At 38.2% G+C, this 18,945-nt stretch overlaps 1 long non-coding RNA gene across 4 annotated transcripts in view; it reads right to left on the bottom strand.

The window, feature by feature from the left end:
- Nucleotides 1-18,945, bottom strand: part of LOC121664742 — a 55,042-nt gene that overhangs the window by 13,609 nt on the left and 22,488 nt on the right. For 2 of the 4 annotated variants that reach the window (XR_006016108.1, XR_006016107.1), the window contains exons 2-4: nt 15,603-15,676; nt 12,208-12,276; nt 11,601-11,748 (exon numbers count right to left, since the gene is read on the bottom strand). This is a non-coding gene — a long non-coding RNA (uncharacterized LOC121664742). Of the gene's footprint in view, nt 1-8,022; nt 11,749-12,207; nt 12,277-15,602; nt 15,677-18,945 lie in introns of those variants that run through there. The other 2 variants (XR_006016109.1, XR_006016106.1) reach the window with 2 other exon arrangements.

The following is an 18,945-nucleotide window of genomic DNA, read 5'->3' as shown; positions in this document are numbered from 1 at the left end:
TTGAATTCAAATTTCAAACATTACCTCCTAATTTTGGCTGCCTCAGTTTGTCATTCTCAATGTGAGACCTTCCTTCTAAAGTGACTTGATGCAGAACTGAAGATCACATTTCTCCAAAATGGGTTTTTTAGGATTTCTTATACTGGGATCCAAGGCCTTAAATATATTTAAGATGGACTTCAGCAGTGATCTGGATCCCAGCAGAATCAATAAGAGTCATCACTGTAAAATCTAGTTTCTCATATACACCTGCAACTGAATTTGTGTCTTACAAACTTTTTCTATTACTGTAAAACATGTTCTGATGGCATTTCTGTAGTTTTGAGAATTTCTTGTGAAAGGAAGTTCACATTTTATATTTACTTATATTTGATTCCTCTATGACTGAAAGTAAACTAAACCTCCAGAATCTTAAATGTATTAGGATTTCTTTGTTGCTGTGATGTAATCCTGGAAAATAAATACTGTCAATATTAGCTTAATAAAATTACTGAGTTAAAAATAATAATAATCTATTTAATTTTCCAGCAAATATCTTCTTTGGTTGAAATATTTCTACGTTTCTGGTAAGGCACTAAAATGTGTCCTTATTTGAAAGTACTTTCCACTGTTACACTGTGGAAGGTTAACCATGAAATGTAATAAGGTATAATTGAGGACATTTAACTTTTCACTTAATCATATTTTTACAGTTTTTTTATTACTTTAAAAAGTTCCTAAAAGAAGACTGAGGGTATGTATAGTCCCATAGTTTGGTTTCACTAAAATTATTTTATTACAGGCAAATCCTACAGGACAAACTTCATCTCTGATGAACACTGCAGAAAATGTACCAAATGAACCGACAAATTTGATCAGAGGAATGCTTCTGGACAAGTCATCAGATTGACACTGGAAAAAAAAAAAGCTCTGGGCTTGCTTTTTGTCTTGGTTTGAAAGACAGGTGTCTGCTAAGGAAGGCAGGAGCCCCCCTTGGAATGGCAGATGCAACCCCCCTTCCCTCCGAGTTATTATCATTTTGAAATCCAGGGGCTTTCAGGCAAAGATATGAGGAACAGGAATAACAGTTCTTTACTATTATATATCTATGTGTGTATAACCAGTCAAACAAACAACAATAACCACGGCAGTAACAGCAAACAATCACAAACCCAGTCCCAGCCTTTCGGCTGTCAGGCCCTTTCCCCTCGGGTGCAGTTCCGCTCGCAGCCGGCAGGGGCGCTGGCGGCTCCCGGTGAGCAGGGCAGGTGCGATGGTTCCCCCGCGGCTGCAGGGGGCGCTCCGGAGCGAGCTCGGGGAGCACGCGGCACCGGTGCCCTGGGATCCCGGGAAGGGATGGGACAAAGGCTGCACAAACCCCTGGGCAGCTGATCCCGGACTCTCAGGAACAGCAGGCTGGAACGGCAGGGACGAGCACAAATCCTGGGTGGCAGATGAGATGTATCCAGACGGGGAACCCCCCGGAGGTCTGGGCAGGCCAGGGCGAGCACGGCTACAACGCAGCAAAGGCTCGAAGCAACGGCGGGGCAGGGTGGCCACGGCCCGGCTCCCAGCAGGGCAGGGAAGGCGGGCTGGGGATCCCAGGGTTTTTCTCCGCAGAAGGAAAAGCAGCTGACGAAAACCAGCCTCCCTCTCCAGCGTTCAGGGACCGACTAATCGCACACCCAGGTGAAACAAAAGAGTAGCCAGATGCACCCCACTCCTAGTGGGTAGTTCTTTGTTTTTCTTAAATACACAGCAATTTGTCCCCCTAGCAACACGTATGGGGAAAATTCCTTTAACAGAAAAAAACCTAGGAGAACTCCTAAAACCCCAACACTTCTCAAGGAAAGACTCTCATCAGGGCAGAGTTATGTAGGAGACCAAATGGATTTCCCTGCCCTTTGAGTGCTGTGCAAGGCACTCTCTACAGTCTCCCCTGGCACTCTGGTGTCCTCTGTTGCAGAGGTGTCCCATAACAAGTCCTCGGGAATTATGTAGGTCATCTGATGGCACACATTGATTTTCCTTTTCTGCTTTATTAAAGGATTCCCAAATACTCCCAGTTTTCTTAAGATATTTTGGTTCACCTATGACTACTGGAGTCTGTCCAAAGAAGGCAAGATGATGTGCTGTTATTTTTCATTGCTTTTTTGCCCTCTGGGGCTGCTCTTCTATTTCAATCAGTTGGTTTTGCTAAGGCATGACATACCCCCCTCCCAAAATTTTGAACTTATACACAGGTGAGGAACTGTAACCTGACTTATTCTACAGCCTTTAATGTAAGTTGTGGCATATATAAATGGAAGGAAAATATATATGCATGACAAAGAGGAACAAAACACCTTGTTGTATTAGATGTAAATAAAACCCCAAGATCTTTTCAAAGGAACTTCTGTGTCCCTGTAAAAAAGATGCCAGGAGCCAGAGTATGGTTGGTTCTTGCAGGAAAGCAACCGTGAAGGTGTAAAATAGCAGATAAGCAAAGGACAGCAAAGCAGCTGCTTCCAGGGAGGTACTGGATAGCAGTACTGGGTAGCAGTGCCAGGTAGCAGTGCCAGGTACTGGATGAATGCCCTTCAGCCTGGCTCAGTAAAAGCACAATCAGTGTTAACAGCACAAGATTATTTTACAGACCACTGCCTAGAAAACAACTGACTGTTCCCTCAGTTCTGTTTATGGCTGGTAAGAACAGAAGAGTGGCTTATGGGCCTGTTTGCTCATTGTTTCTGTGAAGATGAGAGCCCTCAAGGTCTTGGCTCAGCCTGCCTGGACCTGATCTTCTTAAGGGCTCTTTAATCCTTGGTCCTTGATCAGGAAAGTATACTGCTTCATTCAGGATTATTCATGATACATGGAAATGTTACTGAAAAAGCCCCACAGGATTGTTTGAAATTTAAAATATATTCCTGTAATATTGTAGCAGCTGTCACTGTCCTGTGTGCACTTATCTAAGTAGTTTTTGAGTTTAAACAATATTCTGGAACTCAATACTACAGATACCTCTCTGGTACTCGACAGCAATGCTGCCTTCCCTCAGCCACATTTTTTGTTGTCCACTCTACAAAATACACTTTCATGCCCTTGACATCTCAATACTAATTTACAAATGAAATAAAATTGCTCCCAGGATTCCTAGATTGATGTTATACAAGTGATACAAATCATTATGCTACTATATTAATGATGGCTTATTTAAATTTGCACTTTGGTTTTAGGATGAGAAAACTGCAGTAATTATATTCTGACTTTTCAGTAGATACCATTTTAACTTATTAATAATCTATTTCATTTTCCATCAAACATTTTAAACATTTAGTTGAAGTGTTTCTACATTTCCATTAAATCATTAAAATATATTCAGGCAATTACTTAAAAATACTCCATATGTAATCTTTTATCCTCAAACAAGACAGTGAAGCAGAGAATGTAAATGCCACCAATAAAAGGATCATAGTAAGTCATCTGATACAGATGCAAACATTAAAAATTAATTATTTCAAATCCTTTTTACTCTGTCATCAAATAAATGAGTATTAAAATGCTAATCATGTGATATACTCCACTGTTTCTGAGCTGGATAATGAAATTGAGACTGGAGACGGGAAATCTCATGTAGCTTCAATGTATTACCTCTATAAAATGGAGGATATTTGATACTGACAGAAAAAATTTAGCTGACCATCCTGGTAAATTAAAATGGAAATGTAGTATTTTTTTAAATCCTATGTAATACCAACCTACCTAAAATAATCCTTGGCTTGGAGTAGTAACTCTTCATATAATCAGGCTGCTACCCAAGAAATATTGTTTAGACTTACAATCAAAGTGTGAAAATAACTGCAATTCACAAAACCCCGTCCTTAATCCATGCACTATAAATCCTTAGGGAGATGCATGATTCCAAAATTCATTACCAGTCAGAGCATGGCATCTGATGGTGCCTGAAAGACAACATGTTTCAGTTATATGAAACATATGAGGTAAGAATGTGTTTGCCTTGCAGATGGCTCTAGATAGCTAATGTATGCATTTCAGCTGTCAGAAGTTAAACTAGTTCTAAAATAATTTGAATTAGACTTCAGGGGAGGAAGAATATGCTAATTTTCTTTTACATCTTATCACACAGAGAATGTTTGCAGGAAGTTAATGTTACAGTCAAATTATAGCTCTCTCTGGTTCCATCTTATAGAATTGGACTCCACTTTTTATCTTTTTAAAACTTGGGAATTAAATGAACATAGAAGTTAATAAGTCACTCTACGGTCACAGATTTTTCCAATGCGTATACTGCAATTTTACATGAACAGCAAGACCTACAAAGTTGTCTGTTTGTTTTCTGTTACACTCACCTAGGAATAAAGGCTCACAACTAATTTTTATTTGTCATGTAGATTATGATTTAAATTCTAAACTACAAAAATGATATAATGGTATTAAACTATCAGGCTGTACTACTATTTTATCTCTAATTCTGCTTAAGACAGGAATATAATATTATGATAACAACAGCATAAATCAAGATACCCTTCTCTTTCCCTAACTATTATTCTGAAGTGTTTTATTTTCAGAGTGATTTGCAGGTGAAATTCTCGTAAGTCTTAATCTCTAAAAACAAGTTGTTCAGAACTTCCATTTTTCTGAGTCTAGTAGCAGAGTCTAGTAGCAGTAATGCTCAATGTGCAAATCACTTGGGACTTCTCAAGTGAAAGGCACTTTTACAAGCACTGGGGATATACAAACGCAAGTATTACAGTGTTAATCTAACAGGTTAACATGTTTTTTGGCAGCAATAACTAAATTATCATATTACCATAATTTAAATCAAAGGAAAGCCTAATTATATATGCATAACTTGTATAGATACTAACTAAATTCTTTATTTACTTTAAAAAGCCCCACAACTCCCCTGCCCTGGTTCAGCATTTACTGCTTTACAGGAGGTTTAATGTTAAAAGGCTTTCAGGAATGACTATGACCCACTGGCTGGAAGGACATTTCTGGAAGATTCCTACTAGCCTCCACATACTGCTTAGCTAAGTACCCTCAGTGGGAAAAGGAGAAACTGTCTAAACCCTTAAACAGAACAGATAGCAAATTGCTTCAGGCAGCAAAATATAAATCACAATGTTATTTAGTAAACAGTGTTTCTGGCTTTTGCTCAAAAGAAAGTTGAGTTTGTTTCACATCTCAGCTTTTTAACAAATACAAGTAAAGCAATCCAAGAGTTACTGCACAAATCCAAGTCAAGAAATATTTCCATTGTTAGCATCATCAGTGATCAGCAATGAGATCATAGCAGTCATACTTTTTTAATTCAAAGGGATGTTAGTGAAGACTGTGGACTGTCTCTTTGAAGAACACTATCATTCAGCCTGGTGTTAGAAAAACATTACAATTGTTACATAGGATGAATGCAAAAATAATATTTTTGATTTTACTGAAATTATTTTCATTTTAAACATTAATGATGTGTAGGTTTCATTATCAGGTAACATCAGGTAACATTAATTAAAATGTAATGAATTGTGTTAAATTTTTTTAAATCTTCAAAATGCAACAACAACTGTGGTTAATTTTCTTCCTGAAAGGTAAAGCAGTGGCTTGAACCACTGCACAGTAACCAAGTCACAGTAAAACTACAAAATCAAGGATTTGAAAGAGAGAATATCAAGTCCTAGAAAAGAGACTTTTCCAAACAGATAAGGATGAAGTCCTCATTCAGCAATGAACATTGTCCACCAGCCCCTTCTTTTTAACCTACTGTTACGGACAAATGCATTCTCTCACGAGGCCATTTTATGTACTGCTGCAACAGCCATACTGCACCTGAAATTGCTCTGCTTTTCCCACCTTTTGGTGCAGGAATCCTCATGTGGACTAGAGCCAGCATAGCTGGCTGTGTGCAGTACCACTTGGCATTAGGAAATCATACAGATGGCAGGCAGCATGGTCAGGTGACAATGCAAACTGCCTGTAGTCTGCCAGAATAGGCTCTGGGTGACTGTTTTAAAAGTGGATATTGAGTGTCTGCACTTATCCAAGTATTTTTTGTTTACTCCCAGGAACAAACAGTAACATGAAATGAATTAGGTCTGTACTTTCCAAAGATCCTTGACACCTAATTGCCCTTAGAATAGCAGTATCTGTGATGAGTAATAATGCATGTGTTAATCACTGATAACAGTAATCTTCTTCTGCAGCTTAGTGGCCAGCACACTTCAGGAAAAGGGTTTAAACATATCCTCCTACAATCAAAACTTTCCCTGTCCGCAGCAAATGCTCTAAGCACTAGATGAACAAATAGGCATATCAGGGAGCAACAACACTTTAAGTGTCAAGTGAAAGAAAGGTTCTGTATTGCTTGGACTCAATGATCTTAAGGGTTGTTTCCAATCTCAATAATACTATCTGAATTTAAATATTTTATTAAGTGCAAAAGATGGATTTTCTAAGTTTCAGTTTCACAGAAATTTATTCTGTTAGTTACATGCTTTAGTCAGGAGTATATGAGAGAAGGGGAAGGGAGACAAATGCTGTTCTTGGATAGACCTTTCACATTCTGGGGGCTGTTTCCCCAAGTCATCAGATGACTATTGTGAATTCCATTCTCTGGACTTTCATTTCTTTCTTCTAGATAAAGTGAATTCTAGGTAAACCCTATTTTGAATTTCAGTTCCCTTGAAAAACTAGAAGATCTGAGTATGTTGATCTCTTAAGCTTTTTTTAATCATGATCCTTTATTAATTCAGCTCCTAGACAACAATTTTTGTTTGTACTTCTTAGAAAAAGTTTCCAGTGTTCTAAAAGCAGCCACAGTTTGATGAGACTACTTTCAGTACGTTCTGTGAAGTCCTTTAAAAAATAAGTAAGTGCAGCTAAAACCACTGTCTACTTAAAACCTCTTAATATTTAATTAATGCAATAGTATATATGAATGTACTTGTAGGTCTTGTTATGGTTGTTGTATGTTGGAAGAAGGTATAACTATAGTACTACGGATATCAAAACCAGAGTATATAAAATTAAAGCCCTGGAAATACTTCTCTTTTAAATCATCATAAGGAAAACTATTGGTGAGATGAGTGGATTGAGAGCAGACCTGCAGAGAATGATTTAGAGATACTGGTGGATGAGAGGCTGGACATGACCCAGCCATGGGCACTCACAGCCCAGAGAGCCAAACGTGTCCTGGGCTGCATCCCAAGCAGTGTGGGCAGCAGAGCTCTGCTCTGCTGAGACCCCACCTGCAGTGCTGCATCCAGCCCTGGGGTCCCAGCACATGAAGGACATGGAACTGCTGGAGCAAGTCCAGAGGAGGCCCCCAAGGTGATCAGAGGGCTGAAGCACCTCTCCTACAAAGAAAGGCTGAGATAGCTGTTCAGCCTGGAGCAGAGAAAGCTCCAGGGAGATCTTACTGTGGCCTTTCAGTAGGACCACCTAAAAAAGACAGTGACAATCTCTTTAGCAGGGACTGTTGTGACAAGACAAGGGGTAATGGTTTTAAATGAGGAAAAAAAGTACTCTGCAGGTGGTGAGGCACAGGAGTACATTGCCCAGAGAAGTTGTGGATGCCCCATCCCTGGAAGTGTTCACAGCCAGGTTGGATGGAGCTCTGAGCAGCTTGGTCTAATGGAAGGTGTCACTGCCCATGGCAGGGGGTTGGAACTAGATGATCTTTAGGGTCCCTTCCAGTCCAAACCATTGTATGATTCTATCATTCTATGAGTTTGAGGCAAAAGTTGATCTTCAATTTAACTACTACTGCTTTTTTTTTAGGCATTTCTTACATGCCAGTTATACACAGCACTATTTTAAGATTTTGGACCTCAAATGCACAGCTTGGAAGAAGATACCCTGCGGTGAGTGCACTAGAGATCTATGTACATACTGAGTCTAATGCATAGAGTGGACATGAGCATGTAGTGCCCAGGAGCTTTCCAAGTTTAAAAACTGCTGATCCACAGACTCAAAACAGCACATGTATTGTACAAAGTGAGTGGATGATCAGTTAATTCATAGAAGAAAGTCATTAGTGAGTTTAAAAAGTATGACAACAAGAGAAAAGACAGAGAATTATGAAAAAGAGTAATTTAATTTTCACTGTCAGGAGAAGGAGTTTAAATGTGATGTGGTGATAAGGAGGGAGCCAGTATGGAATTCAGAGAGGGAGAATAAGGTGGCTTGTCCTGTAGTCATGTATCAGGAAGCCCATTAGAGAGCTCCAGCCCACTGTTCTCATGAGCCATTTAAGGTAATGTGTGGACTATATTAGCTTGGGCCAGGCTGTGAACAGAATTACTTGCTGCAACAGGATCAATATGGAAAAGAAGGCCAGTTTTATTATTCATCAAAAGATGCTTGTGCTAGGAGCAGGCACAGCAGGAAAAAAAAAGAAAAAAAATCAGATTACTCTTTTTTCATTAGCTTTTCAAAGAGAAAAAAAATGAGGCATTCACACAGCAGTACAGAGATAAAGAAGCAAAGGCAGTGAACCTAAAGGTTTAGAGGGAAAATAAGGCTCTTCTGTTTCCCACTGAACCTTGAGACATCTACTTGAATCAGAGTTTAATTCATTATTACATTATCTAGAGCTCTCAATTGCAAAATACTAATAGTGTTTCTGGATTTGTTTTGTGGCTTTGACCTGATTTCCTTCATACCTTCTCAAAATAAAGCCATCTACTGCCAAAAGAAGTTTTGAAAAATTTACAGAAAAGGATTAAAAAGTACTTGAGCAAAATTACAAATAGAAAATTTTGTCTAATATGAATGCTTTGAGACAGACATTTTGGTGTTTTTGAGCACCATTCATAGGAGCATATGACCTTTCACCCAGCTTACACAATTTAGATCAGTGAAAATGGTTTCAGCTGTCTTCGCTTTTCACACCCTTCTTTGGCTCAAAATACGTATGTAACAGGTACTTACAACAGAATGTCAGGTAGACTGTATAGACTTCCCCATCCTCTTCTGGAAGAGATTAAAACATACTTGTCATTGCTTCTAACACTAAGTGATTTCTCTGTCTCTCTGTACAGTGTATAGTACGTTTTAAAACCATGCACCATATTCTGCATTTCCTTTCTATGAAGCAAAAAAATATCCTAAATAAGAGGCATCATTGCAAATTTGCAAGGTGAGACACAGCACTTTATACACAGTCTTTTGGGTACAGGGAAAATTGATCATGACACAAGGTAGCCAATACTACAACATGCCATAAACTGTTCATTTAAGCTAAAAAATACAGATGACAAGGAATAATGCCTCACTTCTTGAAAAGTTTGTCTGTTGGTACCAAAATCAGCTGGATAGAAACTTTCTAACATGGATTTGAGTATTAGAAAGCAGGGATTCTTTACTGCAGCGCACTGGTCACTCAGAAGATATTTCCTCAAACTGAGAGTGCCGAGCGTCAGGTGAAGAGAGTGTTTACCTTACACACTGATTACATATCCATCAGCTATCCCTGCTTACTTGATGTGTCTGTATCATTTCATTTTACACAGTCACACCCCTTATCAGAAGTCTTTCTGTGGTTCTTTGTTGTCTGTCTTCAACATCTGGTGTCCTTCTCAGATGGCTGTTCCTCAACCCCCACTCTGGAGTAAGCACAATATCACTGTTTTGCAAACCTTGTGCTTTGTCAGCCTTGCAGAGCTGAGCTGGCATACTGCTTGTGTTTTGCATGGCTTCTCTTTGCCTAAGTTACATTCTTTATCTATTTCTCCAAGGCTGTGCTATCCTGTTCTACTGTCCTTACCAGAGTAAAATGCTGTTCTGTTCTACTGTCCTTATCACTGTCTTTGACTAAACAAGAACTGCTTTATGGACAATTGAAAGGATTTCATTTATTGCCTTAAAGTGCCTGTATGTAAATTCCAATTTTTAGCTTTTTCTTTTGCATGTCAAACTTGGGACAAAGGCATAGTTTATTGGTATGAAAAGAAGAAGAATGGATTTAAGTCTGTAAGATTTATGAATAGGTGGCAAAAGTCTCTTACAGAGAAGACGTCTAAGTATTGCAGTCACCTAAAGAATTTCTTAAATCAGCATTAATTCCGTCTTGTAAGTAAAGAGTGCTTGGAAAGAAACAACTTCATTCAACCATTAATAAGAACCTAAAAAAAAACCTTTAGAGCTGTATTTATGTCTGTAAAGAATAAAATCTTAGGAGGGATTTTATTAGACCTGGCTGAGTGAGTTGGGCCTTATAATCTACATATCCCACCTTAATCTCATGTATATCAAAGCTGAAGGAGTTCTTCGAAAAGCAGTAAGATCATAGCTCCCTTTAAAACCTTTTTTGGCATTGAAGTTATTTTAAATTAATTCCAACTTTTGTAACCATGGAAAATGTGGTTCAATAAAACTTCTGCCAGTGGTGTCTGGAGGAGATAGAGCAATAAATCTTTGCTCTCTGCAGATATTTATAGATGTTTATTAAATGTTTTTGAGAGGCTAAGAAAGAAAAAGAGATAGATGGTGACAGTGCTAGGATGTATCATCAGACCTATATCCTGCATAAAAATTTTTGCCACAGATTCTTTGTGAGGGTAAAGAAGCAACTTAGTCAGAAAGGTTTTGTTCCTTGAAAGCCTTATGTGCTGAACCCAAAGCCTCTGTATGTCTAATTCACCTCCCTACAAGTGGACTAGGATTTAAAACAGGGTTTGACATCCTTAAGAGTCTTTTCTACCTCCTCCATTTCCATATCTTCTTCAGAAACACATCTCTATACATTCCTGCAGGAGTGGTTGCCCCAAAATGATCAACTGTGAAAAGCCTGTGAAGCAGATTTTATCTGAGGAATTATTACCATATTCATAAAGTAGCAGCTCTGTGGACTTAGAAAGTTGAGTACTCAAAAGCTGTCACAGATCTTTTCTGTCTTTTCTCAGCTACACTCTGAAAAAGTGTGTAAAGTTCCCATAGATTGGTGCCCAAATATTTTCTATTGTCTGTATTACACAGCTTTATTTGCTTTATTAAAACTCCCAGTATGATTAAAAAAATCCCAGTATGATTAAAATATGACCATAAAACCCAAGTCTCCAAGAGAAATAAATAGTCCCAGTCCCATATATGACAGTTCTGTACATGTACACATTTAAATGCCTATTTCAAAATTACTTTAAATTGTATGGTTCTAAAAGCATTAGTAATAAAACTATTCAATTTTTGGTTTAGTATGATTTTTTTTTTATTATTCATTTGAAAAGTGAGTTGAAATTGCTTGGAGCTACCTTCTTAAATAACTTCCAGATTGAACATGTAAATTTTGCCAGCAAATAAGATAGAGAGACTGTAACTACAAATAACTATACTTGATTTGAATATGCAAAAATAGTATTTGTATGTGTGAACTTTACTAGAAGGCAAGTAGGAGAGTTCTAAAAACAACATTATGTTTTCTAGTCTTCTGCGGGATGACAGGAATATTTATCAAACTAAGGGCACACATAGGAGATCAGGAAATCAACAAATTTTAAAATTGATGGAGAAAAAAAAGGAAAATACTCAGATTATAACCCAATATATTGTCATAATTTAGCATTCAATCATATTTTACTTGCTTCACAAGCACAAATAATAATAATAAACATATCACAACTTACATTAGCCAAATATTTCTTAATGACAAGGTGGTAGACCTTGCTGTCCTTCAGATACAGTCCCTGATCTTTTATTGAGTCTCCTACAGTTCTGTGTCCTGGTTCTGCATCTGGATGGAATCCAAATTCTATTCCTGCTACCTGAGGAAATCTGGAAGTTAAGAAGACAAATACTGGATAGGAAAAAGGAATAAATCAAATTAATGAACCATTCAGAACAATGCAGTAAGAGCCAGACTCAGAGCAACAAAGACATTGCTCTTAAAATAAGATTAATGATTATACTTGCACCAAATATTCAATATTATAAGGGTATTTGAAGCAGCAGCTGTTACTTTTTTTGCCAGCAGTCTGCAACTGATCATCTATGTTAAGACACTACCAAATGGAAGATGTCTACATTTTTATATTTCCATTATTCAGTAATAATGCTAGAAGTGTTTATTATAGAGAAGTAATCATCATACTTTGCAAATTGTAAATCAAGTTTTGTGATACCATTATCAGCACTAAGTAAAATATGAAATATTTTAAGTATCTAAGAAAACAAATAGTTTTATACACAGGTGGAACAGACTAGATGATCACTGTACAGACTTTCCATCAATACCTGTAAACCTCCTTTAAAAAACGCTTCCAGGAGTTTTCTCCACTGGATTTCCAACTGCTAGCAGGGGATCTAAAACAGTGAAGATAGCAAAAAGAACATACATAGTAAAATCTTTTGCCGCTTATACTCAGTTTAAACAAAGGATATATACAAAATCAAAACAGAAAACTATGAAATTTCTAGTAAGATTTTTCTTCCATAAATATTTGACTAAATAATACATTATCATCAAAAGATAATAAGTTTGTGGCTTGAGGTTATCCTAAATGAGAGGCAATGTGTATTAAAAAGCTGTTCAAGTAACAGTGATGCAGGAGTCAATACTACAAAGATGTATACACATATTTATGTGCAGTAAAAGTCTTACAAAATTAGGCAAGCATCTTGTGTTAATGACTTCTATGTTTTAAATTATATTGTTTGGTTTTGTGAAATGTTGCACACATTGGAAGATGGAGAAGCCAAATCCCAATCATAATTCCACAATAAGAATGGTATAAAGAGAGTAATTAGCTAAGAAGAAGAGGTAAGTAGAGATAGCAATACCATTAAAAATTATTGTATATGAAGATTTGTCAATAATTTCACTTTTTAAATAGTTTGGTAGCATTTTGGTTTCAAGGATATTTGGCAACTACAATTGTTCTGCATATTCAGTTCAAGCTTTTATATGTGGGAAATTTTTTCTCAAACTGCTTTTCATTTGATTGAGGAATGGAACTAATTGTGAAAATCTGTCTTTCAAGACTAGACCTAGGATTCTACCAAGCTTTTTTGTCTCATTACATTACTGCCATCCTTTAACCTAGCATAATTCTTCACTCTGACCATATTTGTTGTGCAGAGACCGTGTGCTTGATTTCTGTCTTGTATACTGTACAATTTAAAAGTGGGGGAGTGTAGTGGGTTGAACCTGAGTTGATGGACAGTCTTTTAGGCTAATGACGCTTCTCACAATTTACATATTTAAACCCCACAGAAAGGCGGGAATTGCCTTTGGTCTGAGCTCGCCTGCCGGAAGGCGAGGGGGGAGCTTCCAAGTCTCCAGGCCCCACTGGGCTGGGCCGGGGCCCCTGCTCCCCCCACCCCCCCCTTTTCCCAACGCCACAGCACAGACCCTGGGTCGCTGGGGCAGGGGGAACTGTCCCAGAGCCGCAGGCAGCTCAAACCAGCCATGGACTGCCACACAGCTAAACCCATCCGGCGCGGTTTCCTGGGACCCCCGGGTCCTTATCCTCTCCTCTCCACACGGAGCCAACAGGAGCCAGCAGAGCCTCCTGTCTGCTGCCAGCACACTTCGTGCTGAACTGAAGATGACACCACGCAGCCAGCAGCACAAAGGGAGCGAGGCTTTCCCACCATAAAGCCCGAACAAGAACACTCTTCAACATGGCGGCTTCAGAGCCAGAGAGAAAGAGAAGTGAGTCCCGTGAGACGGAGCTGAGCATGGCGACGGGAGAAAAGAGGGCGGTGCCGCGATTCTCGAGCGTAGCTTAAAAAACCTTCTTGCATGCCATGGTAAGAAACTGTAATATCACAAATTGTTTGTCTCTTTAATCCATTTGAAGAACATGGGGGGATGGAGAATTCATGTGTGGCCCGTGAAGATTGTGAAGAATGCCTATGCCAGGCTATATAGAAGTATTGGGAGGCTTTTTAGAGATTTGTGGGGAAAAAAAGCCTTTGTGTTCAGGCAAAAATAACTCATCCTTAAAAAGATTAATAACCCCATGTGATAGCCTGTGTTTGGCAATGTGAAGGAACTGTGAGATTTTTCATGGAAGAGATGTTTTACACCACAGCAGATTGTTTCTTTCCAGGTAGGTCTGCTGTTGGTGGCAGTTTGGGAACCATGTGCAGCTGAAGAAAACCTTTTCTTTTCCTTAAGGATATGAAAGAGACTTTGCAAGAACTGTAACACTGACTAAAATCCCATGTTCTGTCACCCGTTGTGTGAGTTGGGTAAAAGGAGGAAAGTGCTGGGAAGGGGGAGGGGGTTTGCTTTAATTTCTTGTTATTTCTCTTTACTTTGAATTCTATTAGTAATAAAACTCTTTCTTTGTACTCCAACTATTTAAGCTTTGTGCCTGCTTTGCTTTCTCCTAATTCTTATCTCACAGAAGGAAAATAAGTAAGTAACGGATATTTTGAACCAAACCACTACCGGGAGAAAAAAAAACCAAACATAACAAACAAAAAAGCCCCACCAAACAAAAAAAACCCCAGCAAGATAGAAACGGGACATGTACAGAAAAGTAGATCTTTAAGTTAGGGGACTCACCAATACACTATATTTTAAAATTATTTATTGTGAAACTATGTGTTCATTTATGCACCAGTATATTATTGTACTTAAATAATAACCTGAAGCAGTCAGCCTATGTGATTAGTTCATATGTTAGCATGATGATATTTTCAGAACGTATACTGATAAATAAAACATTAAGATTTACTTAAAAAAATTTTTTGCTAATTTTAAGTTCCTAATTTCTTCAGAGATTTCTTTTCTTTTAATATAACTGTATTTTAATGCTTCCTTTTGTGTTACAAATCCCTGACTTCTAGATTTGCTCTTACTCAGATATTTTGGAAGAACTATGCCAAACTAAACATTTCTAAGGTTAAATACTAATATATTCAGAAGATTTTGGATTTCCAAAAATGTTTTAAATGATGACTTTAAGCAGTTACTGCTACATCAGCATAAGCAGCTTCTAGTATGGTGTTGGCTATAGAATTTCCTAGACTGCTTTCTATTCCCGCAGTATTTATACAATCATCTAGTTCTCTATCAGCTGAGCAAAGGACTGCTTCTAAAAGATGATGAATAATAAGATGTTCGATATACTTATTTACAACAGACATTCCTTAATTTTAGAAATCTGTTTAAAAAGATTCATTTTATAAGTTTCAGCAGAAAAACAAAACCATTAAAAATGTGTATTATCTCTTCAGTCCCATAAATCTGAATAAACATATAAAGCATCATTAGTTTTATCCCTAATTAGTGCCAACACTTCTGAAGCCACCTAACTTATGCTCATGCTTATGAGAAGTTTAGCAACACCAGCAAAGCCACAAAATAGTTTATCTAAGCAGTGGGAATTCCAATCCAGCATTTCTTTTAGTGTACCCAATATAAATGATTTGCAGATAATAATAGTGGACCGTAGAAGTGATGAAGACCTGCTGTAAGGTGATAAACCCAAGGCATTTCCACAAGAGTAAAAAATAAAATTTTACCCATCATACTTCGGAAGAAAGATTGCTTGGATGGCAAGAGAAAATTCTGCAGATGAATGAATTAGGGGAGTTTGTTCTCATGCAGGGAATCAGTTCTGACATGCAAAGGATATCTGGGATTTTACTTGTGAGCTTTGAAAAGTCAAAATTACCTTTTTTTGTTGTTGTTGTTTCATGCTTCCTCTTCAACAGGAAGGTAAAAGGATTCTGATTACACTAATAACTCCTGTAGAGAAGACAGAAGAATTTAGAAAGAACATGAGAATATATGAAAACAGCTCATAGCCACGTACATCAAATTAACAGACTAGCCTGGTGCTTAAATCCATTCTTGGAACCATCCTCACCCACGAGCATTTCCTGAGAAATTTTCTTAACTATTCTCCCTGTAAAAGGTTCAAAACAAATTCACCTGTGGTAAACAACGGAAACATTTCTGTGGGTTTGAGATCAGGGACTGCAGACAATTTCACAGTCAATCTAACAGTCTCAACGTTTGACTTCAATGCCTGCTGGTTTTTAGCATCCCTTGTGAGGACCAGTGATCTAATTTAAATTGTCTTGTGTTCTCCAGAGTCCCCTCAAGAGCAAAGATATATTCTCTGTATAGAGAATTTGACACACTACTACAGCATGTCTAATACATAAGCCTTGTAGGAATGTACCTGTGGTTGACTGTGAATTAGGTATGAGTGCTGCATGTCAGAGAAATTAGATTATTTTAAAGTAATATTTTGTAAAAAATATTTTATTCACAGTAAGAATGCACAGTGCAACTCAAGAGCAATAACCACATGGGTAATTTAAGTATAAAGGTCTAGGGATTGGAGTATGTATTACTAACACATAATTATAAAAAAAAGAAATACTTATGAATGTTCATCTTTCAATTAGAAAGTCCAAACATCCATAAAATGGAATGTTATTGGATGCTTTCATTCTTTCACTCTGCCATTTGTTCTAACTGTTTAATGAGTAGCTGTCAAGAATAAGTTACTTCTTATTAATTCATATACCATTTATATAACTCCTATGTCACATAATTGATATACTCTGATCAAAAAATTCTCTCAAGAAGTCAGCAAGTAACAGATAGAATGATCTCAAGGGGTTTTTACTATCTGCTTTCATATATTATGTAGATAAAGTAATATTTTAGAATCAAACTGCATAAATCACGAGATTTCTAAATCCCGTTTTCATAGTTGAGCTTAAAAATAAGTTCGATGATGTGTTGTTGGCTGGGCAATCACAAACCATATGAACTTTACCATGGACAAGGACCAGGTTCTGCGCCTGGGATGGAGCAACCCTGGATGTACAGACAGACTGGGGAATGAGAGACTGGAGAGCAGTGCCATGGAAAGGGAGCTGGGGGTCCTGGTGGATGGCAAGTTGAATGCAAGCCAGCAGTGCCCTGGCAGCCAGGAGTGCCTGGGGGGCATCAGGCACAGCATCGCCAGCCGGGCAAGGGAGGGGATTGTCCTGCTCTGCTCTGCACTGGGGCAGCCTCACCTCCAGTGCTGGGGGCAGCTTTGGGTGCCACAGGATAAGAAGGACAGTACTAGAGAGTGTCCAATGGGGGGCATGAAGATGGTGAAGGGCCTTGAGGGGAAGCCTTATGAGGAGCAGCTGAGGTCACTTGGTCTGTTCAGCCTGGAGGAGACTGAGAGGAGACCTCACTGCAGTTACAACTGCCTCGTGAGGGGAAGAGGAGGGACAGGCACTGATACCTGCTCTGTGGTGAGCAGGGAATGGCCTGAAGTTTTGTCAGGGAGGTTTAGGTTGGATATCAGGAAAAGTTTCTTCACCCAAGGGTGGCTGGGCACTGGAAGAGGCTCCCCAGGTAAGTGGTCACAGCACCAAACCTGCCAGAGCTTAAGAAGCATTTGGGCAAGGCTCTCAGACATGATCACACATTATTGATTTTTGGTGTGATTTTTAAGGTTGTTTTGTGCAGGGTCAGGAATTGGACTCAGTCGTTGTGAGTCCAAGATCATTGTGAGATCTTGTGGGTCCCTTCCAGCTCAGGATATTCTATGACTCTGTGTTTTTTTAAGGGTAATCAATTCACAGATCCACTACAGTAATGTTCCATTAAGAATTAAACTGACACAAACACATAAAAAACAGACCACATTCCTCTGTGGTCTAAGTTTACTGAAGTCAGTCAAGTTCTATTAGGAAAAAGTATAAATCTCATTCCAAGATAGAAAGGTAAACTAATTCAAAAAATCCTGCTAAAAATAAATGTTAACTGCATTTTAAAAAGCAGGAGAATCCCATAACTGCAATGTTAACACAATATAGTTAATTGCAACTAGAATAATACAGCATCTAGGACAGAGTACTCAGAGCTTCCCACTACCTAAATTCATGCTCAGATGTGAAGTCAAGATGCAGACCTTGTAAAACTCTACATCCAAAAATATGGAGATGCTTCCTGGCCTGGTATTCATAGAATCATAGCATGTGCTGAGTTGGAAGGGACCCATCAGGATAACTAAGTCCAGCTGCTGGCCCTGCACAGGACACCCCAAGACTCACACCTGTGCCTGACAGCATTGTCGAAATGCTTCTTGAACTGTGTCAGGCTTGATGCTGTGACCGCTTCCCTGGGGAGCCTATCCCAGTATTATTGATATGGACATTGAAAACAGCTGATTAAAAAAAACCTCCAAACCTAATTCTTATTAGCTCTTCATTCTTTTTTAAAACAAATCATTAAGAAAAGCATACCCACCTGAAGGTTCAGAGTACACTCAGTGATCACTGATTCTATATAAAAATCTTTTTCTGCATTTCCCAGAATGCTAGTTCTTTGAAAATCGCACCTAAAGAATGAACAAAAGTTGGGGGGTTTTGGGGAGTTCGATTTTTTCTAGAAATTTCTAAACCCAGATTTTTTCCATAATGCCTCCTCCATTAATCTTTTTTACACTTACTTGTGTCATAAATTGTGATAAGCTCTGCCCCTTCACCTTTAAGTTTTGAAAATATCTTTGTTATTTCCTGTAGAGTTTAGGTTAATTTGCTTATGGTAGCAACCATATCTAGCCTGTTAACCTGGTTTTTATACTATTCCATATAAATTTGGGCTTTGCAGAATTTTTTTGACTGCTCTGTGACCTAATGGTTCCAAAGTAAATCTGGGACATACATTGCAGAGGAAGCCTGGAAAACTGCACATGTTGTACATATTCTTCCAGAATACCCAATGCTAAAATCAAGTTAATGATTTCCTAAACTTAAGTTCAGAAATTAACTTTTTCTAAGTTAATAAAAGTAACTGTACATTTCAGTTAATGCTTCTTTTATGTATAATTTACCATGAGCTAGAAATTGAGAAAGCATACACTTCACCATGTCCTTAATATAAACTCAATAGGGAGGTTTAGTGAATCTGTCTGTTACAAGATAGAAAAGCTGAACCAATTTAATTTATTTTTGAAGCTATTCTAGATACACAACTGTAAAGGACACTTGTACATCTAT

This window comes from Corvus kubaryi, unplaced genomic scaffold, assembly GCF_017639235.1.
Source record: "Corvus kubaryi isolate FWS band 111438036 unplaced genomic scaffold, C.kubaryi_AGA036_p1.0 37308, whole genome shotgun sequence".
Classification (NCBI taxonomy): Eukaryota; Metazoa; Chordata; class Aves; order Passeriformes; family Corvidae; genus Corvus; species Corvus kubaryi.
The sequence above is the reverse complement of the archived record's forward strand: the minus strand, read 5'-3'. Positions and strand labels throughout refer to the sequence as shown.